The sequence below is a fragment of the Rosa chinensis genome, chromosome 2, assembly GCF_002994745.2.
Source record: "Rosa chinensis cultivar Old Blush chromosome 2, RchiOBHm-V2, whole genome shotgun sequence".
NCBI lineage: Eukaryota > Viridiplantae > Streptophyta > Magnoliopsida > Rosales > Rosaceae > Rosa > Rosa chinensis.
The window spans coordinates 75,269,604-75,283,548 of record NC_037089.1 but is presented as its reverse complement, the minus strand read 5'-3'; positions in this window follow the sequence as shown (position 1 = coordinate 75,283,548).

The window sequence follows — 13,945 nt, the reverse complement described above, 5'->3', positions numbered from 1 at the left end:
ATTGGTCCTTGCCGTCAGTTTTCCGTCTAAATCTCCATCATCTTGCTGACGTGGCATTATTTTCATGCTAAAATGACTATTTTACCCTCATCGACAAAAAAAAAATTTCATTTTTTTTTCCTTCTCTCTCTCTCTATTTCTCTTTTCTTTTTACCTCTTCTTCTTCCACCGTGGCCCTTATCTTCCCCCTCTCTGATCTGTTCTCCTCTCTAATTCGACTTCATCCCTCTCTAATTCAACCTTAGATTTCTCCAATTCGACTTGCACTCCCTTCAATTTGACCTGCTCCTTTCTGTCCACTTGCTCCTCTCTACCACACCTCCGACCTCGGACGGAGCTTAGTGTAGTTCCGGCGACACAATCCTATGATAGCTCCAATTTCCAGCCATGCTGGACGTAGAGCTAGTCGGATTCTCTTCCTCTCGACGGCGTGAAGCGGAGCCCGGTCCTCCTTTCTCCAAGAGAGCAACGGCGGCGGCAGGACGAAGCCCAACAGGTTCTCGGGTTTGCGAAAAATTCTCCGATTCCGGCTTATTCGTGGTGTCGGACCTATATCAGAAGCTTCCTCTCAACGTTAGCACTGTTTCTATGGTGTTGGTTTGCTGAGATGATGAGCCAAGATAGAGAATCGAAGAGGATAAGATGTTTGAGTTTTCCTGCGAGTTTCCATGTTTTCCGGTGACTTTGGTTTCAATTCAGGTATCAGAGTTTGTGTACTTGTCGAGCTCTATCTCTCGGTATAATTGAATTTGAATTTGGTTGAGATTTGGAGATTTTGATATATTGGGCAGCATCAGCCACCGTGTGGCTACTGTGCATGGCAGTGATTTGGTTTTTTTGGTCGTTTCTGATGGTTTTGATCATCACTTGGTTCCCTGGTAGTCTTATTAATTGTAATTGAAAATTTGAATGGAATTCTAGATCGATCGAAGTATTGTTGGTGCTCTTGTACTGTTGTTCTGGTATAATATTGGAACTGTGTTGCTATAGATTTGTTTGGTCTTCCTTTGTTGATTTATGTCCTTGATGCAGTCGAAAGAACAAATTGAAGTGGTTATTTGAGGAAGAAAGGGAGGTGGATAGGATGAGGAGAATGATTGATGAGGCAGAGGTTGGTGGTGGTTGAAGGTTGCAGTGAGGATGAGGACGGAGACAAGAGATAGAGGGGAAGAACAAGAGATAAAAAGAAAAGATATAAAAAAAATAAAAAAATATTAATTAAAAAAATAATAAAAAAAGAGTAATTGAGGGTAAAATAGTCATTTTAGAGTGAAAATAATGTCATGTCAGCAAGATGACTGAGATTTAGACGGAAAGCTAACAGCAAGGACCAATTTGGTGAAATTGGAGAGTTTAGAGAGTTTTTAGGTGAAATTGAAACATCAGGGACAGAAACGTCGATACCCTATAAGTATAGGGAGTAAACAGTATTTTGTCCAAAAAAAATATATATAGGTCTTGGACCAGACAAATTAATCAGGCTTTTATTCCATCTCTCACTTCCACTTCGGCTGTTTCAACACTATTTTCAGACTAAAAAACTTCCACACTTCCCATCTCTCTCATTTCACTCCTCTCTCTGCGATTCTCTGAGTCACAAACCCTAACCCCTCTTTTCTTCAATCTTCGATTTTCGAATTTCCAAGATGCGTGAGATTCTCCTCTCTTTACTTTCTTGACTTGAGATAAGGGTTCCATTTGTGAAGGAGGATTTCAAGGGTTCTGCGTATTGAAAGAGAAGGTTTTTCAATCTACTGGTTCTTCTCTTTCTCTCTTGGAAAAAGATCCCAGCGACTTCCTTCATCCAACCAAGACCCTAAATCCCAGCGACTTCCATGGGTAAGCTCTTCCCCATCAAACAAAACCCTAGATCTGTTTATGACTTCATCCAATACTCCACCATTTCAAAGTTTTGATCTTTTGGACGACCCAAATTGGAATCAGATTGATACATTCAAGCTCAGAGAGAATGCAATGCAAGGCTCCACTTGTCTCTTGCAAGGTTTCCCAATCCTAGATTTCAACTTTGTTGGTCTCAATGTTCGCACCTTCGCCTCAATCTAGGTTGCTAGATGGTTGGTTCTATTTGGTCTTTCAATTTTCAGATTTTGATTAACCCTAGATTGGAAAAACTTGGTTTTGAATTTTGGGGTTGGATGCAGGTTGTGCAGGATTTGGAGATTAAATTTCTTGTTTACTTGCAGCTATCTCTAGTAAGTTCAAATTTTTCATCTTCTCAAACCCATTCATTATGTTTCAGCCTTTCCAAGAGTTTGGGTATGATTTGTTGTAAATTTGGTTTAGGTGGCTGTTTTTGCTGAAATATAAAGTGGGTATTAGCATTTGGATTGGGTTTTCCGTATATAGCAGATGATTGGCTTTATTAGCTACTGAAATCTAAGGCTTGAGGTAGGGAAAGCAAACTTTTCTTTATAGCTTTGATTCTAATTTGGTATGTTATTGGTGTGATTGGGTTGAAATGTTTTCCTCTTGTCAAACTGAAATTTTATTGAGTTTCCATTGATATGATGCTCCTTTGGGACTTTAATTCCTTCTGATGGTCATGATATGAATGTGTGGTTAGCAACTTATTCAGGGTAACAAGTATCCTTGTAGTGTATGTTTTAGTTTTGATACAAAACTAGCCTTTGAGTATCCTTGTTGGAACTCTTTGAAGTGTGCACCGTAGACTATGTCCTTTTCCTTGTTAAATCCCTTCTTATCAAGTTTAATTGCAGTAATGACTCTTAGATTTTGTTATATCATCTAAAGTGTCTTATTGAAAATCTTATCTATATGTCTACCTTGTTTCATAGTAGTGCTTTGTGATTTCAAAGGAATATTTATATGGCTACACTTGAGTCTATTTCTTATCCCATTCTTGTTGTCCGTTCATGTTCATAGTTCATTCATACATGAACTGTGGAATCAACTGTGGACGGTATGTCACTAATTGACTCAACTGTGTAATCAAATTAAGATTTTATTTATTGATCACTTCTCTTAATTTTTATTAATATATTCCTGATATGTCTTGATTATGACCAGCTCCTCCTCCTCCTCCTCTTGATGAAAAGACACAGGAAATACAAGTTGCATCCCCTCCAAACCTCATTAATTAAATCCACAAACTGCTAGTTTATCAATATTTGGGCCGCATATAAGGTAGCCCTTCTATGTTCTTTGGGTTATTTTTTTTCTCTCTCTAAATTGTACGTAATAGATTCACAATCATAAAGCTAAGAAATGTTAATTCAAAATGTTATCCCTTCCATAGTACAAAAGCTGGTGTTTTAACCAAACTTGCATATTTACATATTTCAAAAGTAAAATTTTTACTGGTATTACTATATATAAGTTCTTCATCATCATCATCATCACTTTCATCATCATCACTATATATAAGTTCTTCATCACTTTCATTAGTCTTCAGATGTATCATCATCATCTGCTGTTGATCTGGGGGCTACCACTGAAAGATTGGATGGTAAGAGAAGAAAAGAGTGACTGAAGTTGCCGTTGAAATGTAATCTTGAATATGATCAAACAGTAACAAATAAGAAGCACTTTCCTTCCAACCCTATTTAATATCAAACAGACACAATAGTAGAAGTAATATTTTGGTCTTTATATGGCTGCACTTGAGTCTATTTCTTATACCATTCTTGTTGTCCGTTCATGTTCATAGTTCATTCATACAAAGTTCTTCATATTAGTGTCTTTACCCCCCATAGGTATTTATATACGTGGTTAAAACAAAGTTGATGTTTGTTCTGTTTTCTACAAGTTAAACCAAAGCTTTTCAATTGTGAACTTTACTTGAAACAAACAAATTCAAAGCTCTGCTTATTCTTACTATTCTGATTTTCATAAGGGAACTGAATTCTTTGCTTATTCTTAATTGAAACATGCACACGAACTAGTGTTATTGTCATTTACCTTATTAATTTTGTTCTCTTCTTATAAAGGTTTGCAGCTAAGAATTTATATATGTAGCTGCTACACAAATATTCTCTTACTAAGTTTTTGAATCAGCTCCTTTTCTACTAATGAAAGACTATGTTCTTTTCATTTTCATTCTCTTCCTACTAAGTTTTAATAGTATTGAAGTATCCTTAAAATCTGATGTTTACCCCATCTTTAATGTCGTATTGAAAAGCTGATTTCTTTATTTACCGATCCCTATATTGTCTTTGTGAATTTTTCATATTCGCTTCTTGTAATTGAAGAAGCTTTCCTTAGCTTTTTTTTTTCTTGGTCTAAGCTTCTTTGAATCGGAAATAATTCTCCAGTCCTTGTGCTGCTTGTTCAAACTTATGTAGGCTCCTGCTTTGTAAATTATAATCCTTATTAGTCTATGAGGATTCATAGTTCTTGCTCTTTTGTCATGTCTTGTCTATTTGCATGTCTTGTGGTGTCTGATGGCTAAAGACACGATTTGCTATACTAGCCATAAAATGTCTTTACTGAACTTGTCCTAACCATTGAGCAATGCTATTATTGATCTTTTGGTTGTCAAGATACTGACTGAAGTTCTCACAAAAGTCCCTTTTTCTTTTGGTTCATTATCATCTTACTAAAGTTACTTGGTGATTTTGGAAACTAGATATAGCTTTTACTCGTTAGTTTATGATTCATTGTACTTGAAGGTAGTTCAATTCTGCTCTTTTGTTTGACTCTAAAGTTAGATGTTTACGGTGTGCAGGAAATTGAAAGAACTTTTTGTTTCTAGGGAGCGCAAATGTTTCCAAAGATTGATTGGAATACTATTGCAGTTGAGCTTATTGATATGTTGGGTATTTGAAAACAGAGAGATAAAGTCATTTATATGAGATTTGGAAGTGGCCTTGCATTATGACTCAGAGTCATACCAAGGCTATAAGAGAGGTTTATATTTTTCAGTTATTTGTAAATGATGCACATTGTCTATGGGAGTCTGAAGGTTTTTTTTTTTTTTTTTCTCTCTTTTCCAGACTCCACTTGTTCTAATTTTTTGTCCTGCCATATGTGATATGGCCAGAATAGATGATGTGGTGATCACTCCCAAGGGTTTGAGAAAAGGGTGGTTTCACAGGTAGTTCTGTTATTTTCTTTATTGTTCTCTGTTTAGTTTATATACGAGTATCTTTTTTTTTTTCAGTCAAGAAGTATCTGTTTAGTTTATATACTAGTATCTGGTGCAGTCATAGTTTAGTTAGCCAAAAGGCTGATAAAGGTGACCAAGTCTTTTGCTTTGGTGTACTTATTGTTCAATTTGTGTGATCATGTAGGATGCTCTACCTATTTTCAATTTGTCTGTGCTTACAAGGATATTGAAAGCTTGGATGAAGTGAAGAAGAGGTTCAAGGAAGAGTAGCTGTTCAGCCTTTAGTAATATTGTTCTCAATGTTGTTCTTGTGTTTTAATGTATGAATGATTGAGAAATACTATGTTTATGGTACATTTGATGCTTTAATGTATGGATTGGAGTACTTGAATTGATGAATTGCATTCAGATTTCTTTCTAATATAGATCGATACTATTATTTAGATAACAATGGAGTATTAATTATGCAAAATTCGGATTACATAATAATCAAGCAACAATTCACACAACAGACTTCTTATAACACACTAAAATTTAGTTGTGTGAAATTAAATCATACAACAGTTATAGTCTACAAACTGAAGTGGGAAGAGCAATCACACAACAGTAAAATTCAAAGGCATGTTCTCGGACGAGCTTAACCGACAATGGTTTGAAAATAAGTTTTGTTGTCTGAAGCATGCACTTGCCGCGCATAGCATGGCTACGCAGCAGCTGTTCTTGGCATCTGCCGGGGAAGGCACAATGTTGATAACAAATAAACAGTTGACTGTTTGTGTTTCATACAACGACTTTTCACTGTTGTGCCATTTTTCACCACACAATGCTCCGATACACAACAGAGATCGTCCAAATCACACAATGATTTTGGCCCGTTGTCTGTTAGTTTTTTTGGCCTAGTGCAATGTGAGAGTTTCGGTAAATAACATGGTCATCACTAAAGTTAATACAATGGCACCCAAAGAATGTTTTAATTGCTTTTCACTTGTTGGGTTGAACATACTCAAATGCCAATGGGGAATTACTTGTCATTGAGGACTTGACCAAGACAATATTCATATGCCAATTGTTGAGTTTTGTGAACTACTAATGATGAAATTGGAGCGAAACAAAACAATACATCACAAGAGTTCTTGAGGAATTTTTCAACGGTTTTCACTTGCTCTTGTTTGTCCATATCATTTGGACAGTTAATACATTTTTGAAACTAGATTGATAAGAAGATTCGATTCCATGCATGCTCAATTATTGAGAATCAATTCATGATATTTCTCTGCGATATACTTGCACTACTACACAAAGTGAATCAGACAACAGTCAAAAGCCTGTTGTCTGAATGAAAATGGAGATGTTGTAAACTGGCGTGTTGTCTGATCTCCCCCATCAGACAACATTCTTTTTTAATTGTGTCTCTGGTCATTCACACAACATGTGTACCTAAATATGTGTTGTCTAAATTTACCAAATTTTGATTCATGACGGTAGTCTGTTGTCGGGTATGAACTCAGACAACAGCTTATTGTCGGGGTGTTGAGTGAAATTTACCAAGCACAACAATCTTTCCAAGCCTTTGTTGTCTGCTATATATTTTCAACGACAATATTGTATGAGACCTGATGTGTGAAGTAAACATCACACAAGCATTTTTGATTACCAAATGTTGTGTGAAATGTATTACAAATATCAATTTGCTCGATATGGTGTTGTCTCGGGTGAACCTCAGACTACACTTCCGATTACCTTATGTTGTCTGCATCTTATCTAAGATAACAATTATTTGGATTCCGGTGTTGTCTGAAATTTAATTCGTATGACAATCTCTTGGATGCATGTGTTGTACCGGATGAATTTCAGACCACACATTTTATTTTTCTTGTTGTCTGAATTAACGTTATATAACAAGTTTGAGGATGCTAATGTTGTCTGAATGTTATTTAAGATAACATTGACGTTGATGAATTTGTTGTCTTGAATGAACCTCAAACCACACTTTGCTGGACGCCAATGTTGTCTGAATAGCTTTAAGATGACAAGTTGCTAGATAAAAATGTTGTCTAAATTTTCCTCAGACAATATGTGTTATGTCTTTTTGGACTTGTGTTGTGTGATATTTTGCATTACAACAGTTACTAATCCTATATATGTTGTTGGAATCGAATTTGCCCAATTGATATGGAAATAGACTGATATGAAATTCGAAGTTCCAATTTCATTTACCACATTCTCATACATCATTCTCACAAATGTTACCTTATCAATTCAAAGTACTAGCATCAACTCATGTCCAACCAAATCTAAAGAACAAAGTCTCAACTGAACTAAATATATGGGTACCCAAGTACCAAGTACAATGCTTACATATGTCTTGACCACAAACTTTGTCCACTCCTTTCTAACCACATCCATATCTTCTTGGGATATGCTTCTTTGCCTCTTCTTTCCCACTGAAACAAAAGGGTTTGCACTTAGTAATGGACAAAATTGCAGAAAAGAATCTATAATTGTCATTGAGCATTATGTATTCTGGCCAACCTTGAATTTTTTTTGTAATTTGAGCATTACATATATGCCACTTAGTAAATGACAACCAAAATTTCAGTAACCATAATCCAAACAACAAACAGCAACCAAAATTAAATATATGACATTCACCAAAACACATGCAAAACAACAGCAACCAAATTTTCGAGCAACCAAAATTTCAAGCATTTTGGACTTTCCTGACATAATCCAAGCAACCAACATCAACCAAAATGATATATATACATATTCACCAAAAGACATGTAAAACAATAGCAACCAAAATTTCAAGCATTCTGGACAACCTTGACATAATCCAAGCAACCAACAGCAACCAAAAGTCATTTTCACCCAAACATATGAAACACAACAGCAACCAAAATTTCAGTAACCATATTCCAAGCAAACTCCTATCATTTTTCGAATGCAGACAGAGTTTCGGGTTGAATTTCCATAGATCAAGGTTGATAACAAGGCAGATTACTATTTTATCATTTCAATATTGACATCATTCCAGAAATTTCCAATTAAATTTCTCACCTTGTCTCTTTGTACCAGAGAACCTACTTGAGCCAAAGCATGCCTCCAAATATCCCCAACCACTGGTTAGCAGACCAAACTGCACTTTCTCACTTCATTTCAAAGTCACATAGATAATAATGGCCTTAATAAGTAAGGTTCGGATACATCAACTATATCAGTTTAATAAAGGTAGAATAATTCTATGCATTGGTAGACTAACTTGACGTAATCTCAAAGTAGCTAAGCTAGTCTAATAGAGTTGGTCTACTAGATTCTTTTCAATTGAGTAATATAAGCTTCATTTCAATCACTCCACCCTTTAAAAGTACCTACAATGTGATACTAGCTAACACTAGGAAAGTGATGTATATAGTTTTGACTATTACTCTGCAAAAGAAACTGATAAAGCGTAAAGTAGATGACAATCTGCATAATTGCTGTCTTTGACTAATAACTGATATAATCGACTCAAAACTCACCCCCCTATTTCACATTTTTGGTACAAGATACTTTTCATTGCGAAAATATAACTCAAGGCCAGACCTTTCATTGTAGGGCAGTACTATTCCTTTTGAAAGAAAGAGAGAACAAGGTCCGTATGTACATAAAAGAGTTGGGTGTCCATGAAAAGATGCATAGCACTAAGGGAAAATATATATATATATATATATATATCAATAAGCCTTCAGCTTTATACCATTCAATTTAAACAGCATCCAGAATAGCATTGAAGCAAGATTACAAGTCACTGTCAAAAGTAAAGAATACAGAGGTTAGTATCGGGCGTAATATCTACATGAATTAATTTAAAACTTATTTTATTCATTGTGACATCTTACTGGAGTCATTAAAAAAAATAATATAGAAACCAATACCATCAATTCTTGACCAAGGCTGTGGCCCAATTTGAGAAAGATGAACTGGGTTGTGTCTCTTATTTATTTTCTTTTGTCAATATTAATTTTAGAAATCATGAAAAGCTATAGTTAAAAATAATATTGTGTTCATACATGCATGCACTTAAAACAATTATATATATATATATATATATATAGAGAGAGAGAGAGAGAGAGAGTACAGAACAACTAGCAAATTCTCCAAGTTAAGACGATAAGCAGTTTAAGTTTGATCACAAAAAACAAGAGGAAATGTCAAGGAACACACCTTCATAAATGGTCGATCATGACTAGGAAATGAGTCAATGAAACTCTCTTTCAGAAGTAGTGACACCTAATTAGAGAAAAGTGTATGTCAGATCTGCAGCACTTAATTTGATTATTTGGTAAATCAAGTACATGATCATAGTATGAATATACCTATACATAGTGCTCACTGCATCTACAAGTTGACAATTTTCACATTCAGTAAGCAAATATCTCTACTTTTGGTATATGTATTAATTTTCTGTCATGTCAGTAAGCAAATACCTCAAGTATTAAACATTTGATTCTTTCTATTTTGTTGATAGAAGACCAAGTGTTCAATCCTTTGCCTGAGAACCAAATACAAGACACAACAAGAGAATTTCAATCTAGAGTTGCATGAAATAGGACAACCATTTGTTGGTGTTTTTACCTATATATATATATCGGGGATTGTGTTGCTCTTTCCAGCAGAGTTGGATTGTAGTTGGCCATTGTCTTTTGAGACTTGATCTTCATTGTTAGCATAGCTAATTAAAGATAGACTGCCCTATAACAACAATATAGAAGTTATTGCAAATATTGATGAAATGATATTGGGAACGAACATATTTCTGAATTTTATTACTACTCCTCTTTCTTATATCTGTATGTAATAGTATACAATTATGGACTGTCGTCTAGCAAAACCATAATAATCAAAACAACCAAATGGTACAAGTCATAACTCAAGAAACAAAACGTTGGACCAAGTAAGCAACCAAGAACTATAGAGCAATCAAAATTAAAGTAATGAGTAATAGGTACCCATAAATCAGAAGGTAAAGGCAAACAGCAGTCTATCTCCACTATGAATTTTTTTCAATCAAATACACACACATGCAAATACCTCAATTTAACTTTTCAGTTTCATGAATGCCAAACAGGAAACGGGAACAAAATAAATAAACAGATCATCTCATGAAAGACTATAGGACTAAAGTAACTGTGTAATATGAAAATAGGGGTTTTTGTTGTTTCCTTGCAATCAAACAGAAAGTTATTTTTTTCCACATTTTGACGCAATTATAATATATATATATATATATGGGAAATTCTAGTGTACTGGTGGGTATCTCATACCCACATTTACAAAAGTGAGAACAAATTTTGTTGTCAAAGTTGTAATTTGAGTCTTACTTTGTGTAATGTTAGTTCTAACAATGGTAATTACACCTCTTACGACATTTTACAAGTTTTTGAACAAATTCGTTGTCAATGTTGTAATCTTAGTTCTAATAATGGTAATTACACCTCTTACGACATTTTTACAAGCTTTTGAACAAATTCGTTGTCAATGTTGTAATTTTTGTTTAACTATATGTAAATAGTGTAAATGAATATGGTAACTTTTGTTCTCAATGTTGTAATTTTGGTTCAAATACTTGTAAATTTTTGTTCAAATAGTTGTAAATAAGGGTATCTCATACCCACTAGTACACTAGCTTGTCTATATATATATATATATATATATATATAATATAAATACCAACCTGAGCACGTTTCTTTGCTTGAAGCTTTTTTTCCCATTTCTTCTTGCGCTCCATAGTGTTTGTAATCTCTTCCATTTCATTCAGTATTCTGTCATCATCATCCTCCTTATTCCCCTTTTCAACATCTGGGGCAGTAGTAACATCAGCTTTCTCAAAAAGAGATAAGACCCTTCTTATCTTCACCAGCCACCTAAATGACAAAACAAGCATGACCAATTAAAATGTGTCACAAAACACGAAAGAAACACTGAAACATGCTGCATGTCCAGCATATGCATTACAATTCAAACTTTCTTTTTATTCTTTTTTCCAGTGCAATGAAGTCAGCGGCTGAAGATACTTTTCTCAAAATTGTGTTTCCATCTTCATACCTGCATATAGAACACAATCAAGCATCAACAATGACAAAACTCCACTTCTTTCGATTTAGTGACACCCGCAAAGTTCAATTCTGCACATAAGAACAACCCGGTAGGGGTAACACTCTTAGGAACTCAAAAACTGTTTCACACACAAGGTCAGGAGCAGAGCATATTGATTGACTGGTCAATGTTATGCTGCATTTCAAAAGCCCTTCTTGAAATTTTGTAAGCACCAACAATAATAAACAGGTCATTATATGATATTATAAAAACACATATCCACAAATATATTAACAAAATTAAAATCAAAAAGTAAGTTTACCTGTCAAAAGTAAATTAAACTAGAGGTTTTCTAACAAAAGCTCAATTATTCTTCTTACTCATTTACTAGCAGGTTAATACCCAACACAGCCCAGATCCAATTTTAAGTTTCTAAGCTCCCCTCCCTAAATCAATGCACATACACAATCTGAATAATGAAACATAACGAACTAGCTTCATCCTGAACTAAATAGAGCTGGCAATACATAATTACAAATATGAGTTGAAAAGAAGCAAAGCTGATGACAACTTAAGAGCAACAAGCAGAAGCTTTTGATCCTAGTTAAAACAACAGAAATTGAAATGGAATCGCATATTAGAAAACAAGGTAGCTGAACACAGTTTTAGTAAAATCAAGCTGGGTTCCACTTATATGAAGTCATGCAAAGATGGACTTTTGACTTAATTGCATCCCACTTGACCTTAGTTGACCTTTCCTTTTTTATGTTTACTGCTATCCCAAAGAAGAGACTAATTATACACAGCATAGTCTAAAATTGCATTCAATGACTCTTAAACATTTCTCTAAGTACACTCCTAAGTTTTCACAAGTCACCACCTAGTTGACAACACCAAAACACTGAAAAGAACTGCTCACAAGCTGAAAGTGTAGCCAAGTGATAGAAATTCTCGATCTATTACGCACTACCAATCTTGACAAGACTTAACTATAAGCATTAACTACAATCTTGCAGCAGCCCCACTCATTCAATAGAGGGCAAATAAATGTGCCAAACAAAACAAAACTTGCTCAAACAAATAAATGTGCCCACAACAATTTGGATCTTAGTATATGGCATAACTCAATTGAAAGGTTTTGAGGGATGGATTCCAAATGAGCCTTGGATCCATTGCAGATCTGTACTAAATGTGTTTTAAAATATAACTCTTTAAACAAATTCAAATGCAGGTTTTGAGTCCACAAGTTGCATACAAGTCTCATGATACTTATATTTCCACTAACATCCAATTTACAAGAAAATAAGCCAGACCACTCAGAAAGTTCTCTAATTTCATCTTTCTTAAATCAAAAACAAAACTTGAAGCAAGACACAGTTCCATTTTCTCTATAAAAGTCCGACCAAGTGCAAAACCAAAATCAGAAAAAGAAGATGAAGACAAACCAGAGGAGAAGAAGAGAGACAATTACCTTGAACAAGAATTGGAGTCTTTACCCTTGGACCTCCCGAACACCACCCAATTCACGTTTTGCAGAAAAGCTAAACAAAGCAATATCGTTCAAAGTTATAACTAGAACAAGCTGAAAATTTTCAAACCCTAATCAAACAAAGGCCCTATTAAAGAGGGATATAGTACCTGTAGACTAATCAATTCTCTAGCTCGACCGGAGCTGAGGCGGTCTTAAGCTTCTGCGACTTCGAGCTGAGGCGGCGGAGAGAGTAAACTACTGGACCAAGTAGAGACTTCGAGCTGGGCCGGCGGAGAGAGAGAGTGAGAGCGAAAGTGAGAGGTGAGAGAGAGAGTGAGAGAGATTGGGACTGAGAGTGAGAGCGAGAGTGTATCGATTTCACTCTTGATAGGCTGGTGAGATGGTGAGAGCGAAAGGGAGGGAGAGTGACCTAATTTTTTTCAACTAAGGAGGGAAGTTTTTTGTTTTGATACAACTAAGGGAGGGAATTGAGCAGATAGGGATTTGTGTTTTGGCTAGAAAATAAATGTAAATTAATTTTTTTTTGTTTTTTCTGATTTCTCAGACAACATATGTCCTAGTAAGTGTTGTCCTAAAGTTGTCAATTTCACCGAATTCCAATTGATTACAATGTGTTGGCTGAGTTTGAGAACAGATGACAAATATAACTAATATGTCGTCTGACTAACTCAGACGACACCAAAATGTCGTATGTCGTCTGTTATGTGTCGTGTGATTCACTTTTTCTTATAGTGTTGATAACAAAAAAAAATGCATATATTTCTTAATTCCAACTATGTTTCTTTGTTGTTAATATAAATATCTCTTTTGGTAATTTAACTTACCCATAAAATGTGATGCTGGGTGTGTGAAAAAAGGAGATGTGTATTTAGTATTTAGAGGTGTGTGAATAAAATTTCTCTAGTGAAAATTTGTGTAATTCTTAGAAAAAAGAAATCCAATATTTATTCTAGTTGGCAATAATTGGGCATAGATTGATAAGAAATAACATATGTGTTTTTATCATTATTTTTCTTTTTAGGAATTGGGTCTATAATCAATTGTCCTTATTATTTTCATTATAGGGGTCACTACAAGAAAAAACATGTTTAACAACTTGCAATTCACGTTGTCAATTACTTTTGACAACGTTTGGCGCATGTTGTAGATGCCAGAGTTATTAAAAGTCTACGAGTCCTTAACATCGCACTTTGCACGTTGTCAAAAAGAGGCGAAGCACGTTGTTGTAATTATTCAACAATGAGCTTTGCACGTTGTCATAAATTTTCAACAACGTTTCAAGTGCATGT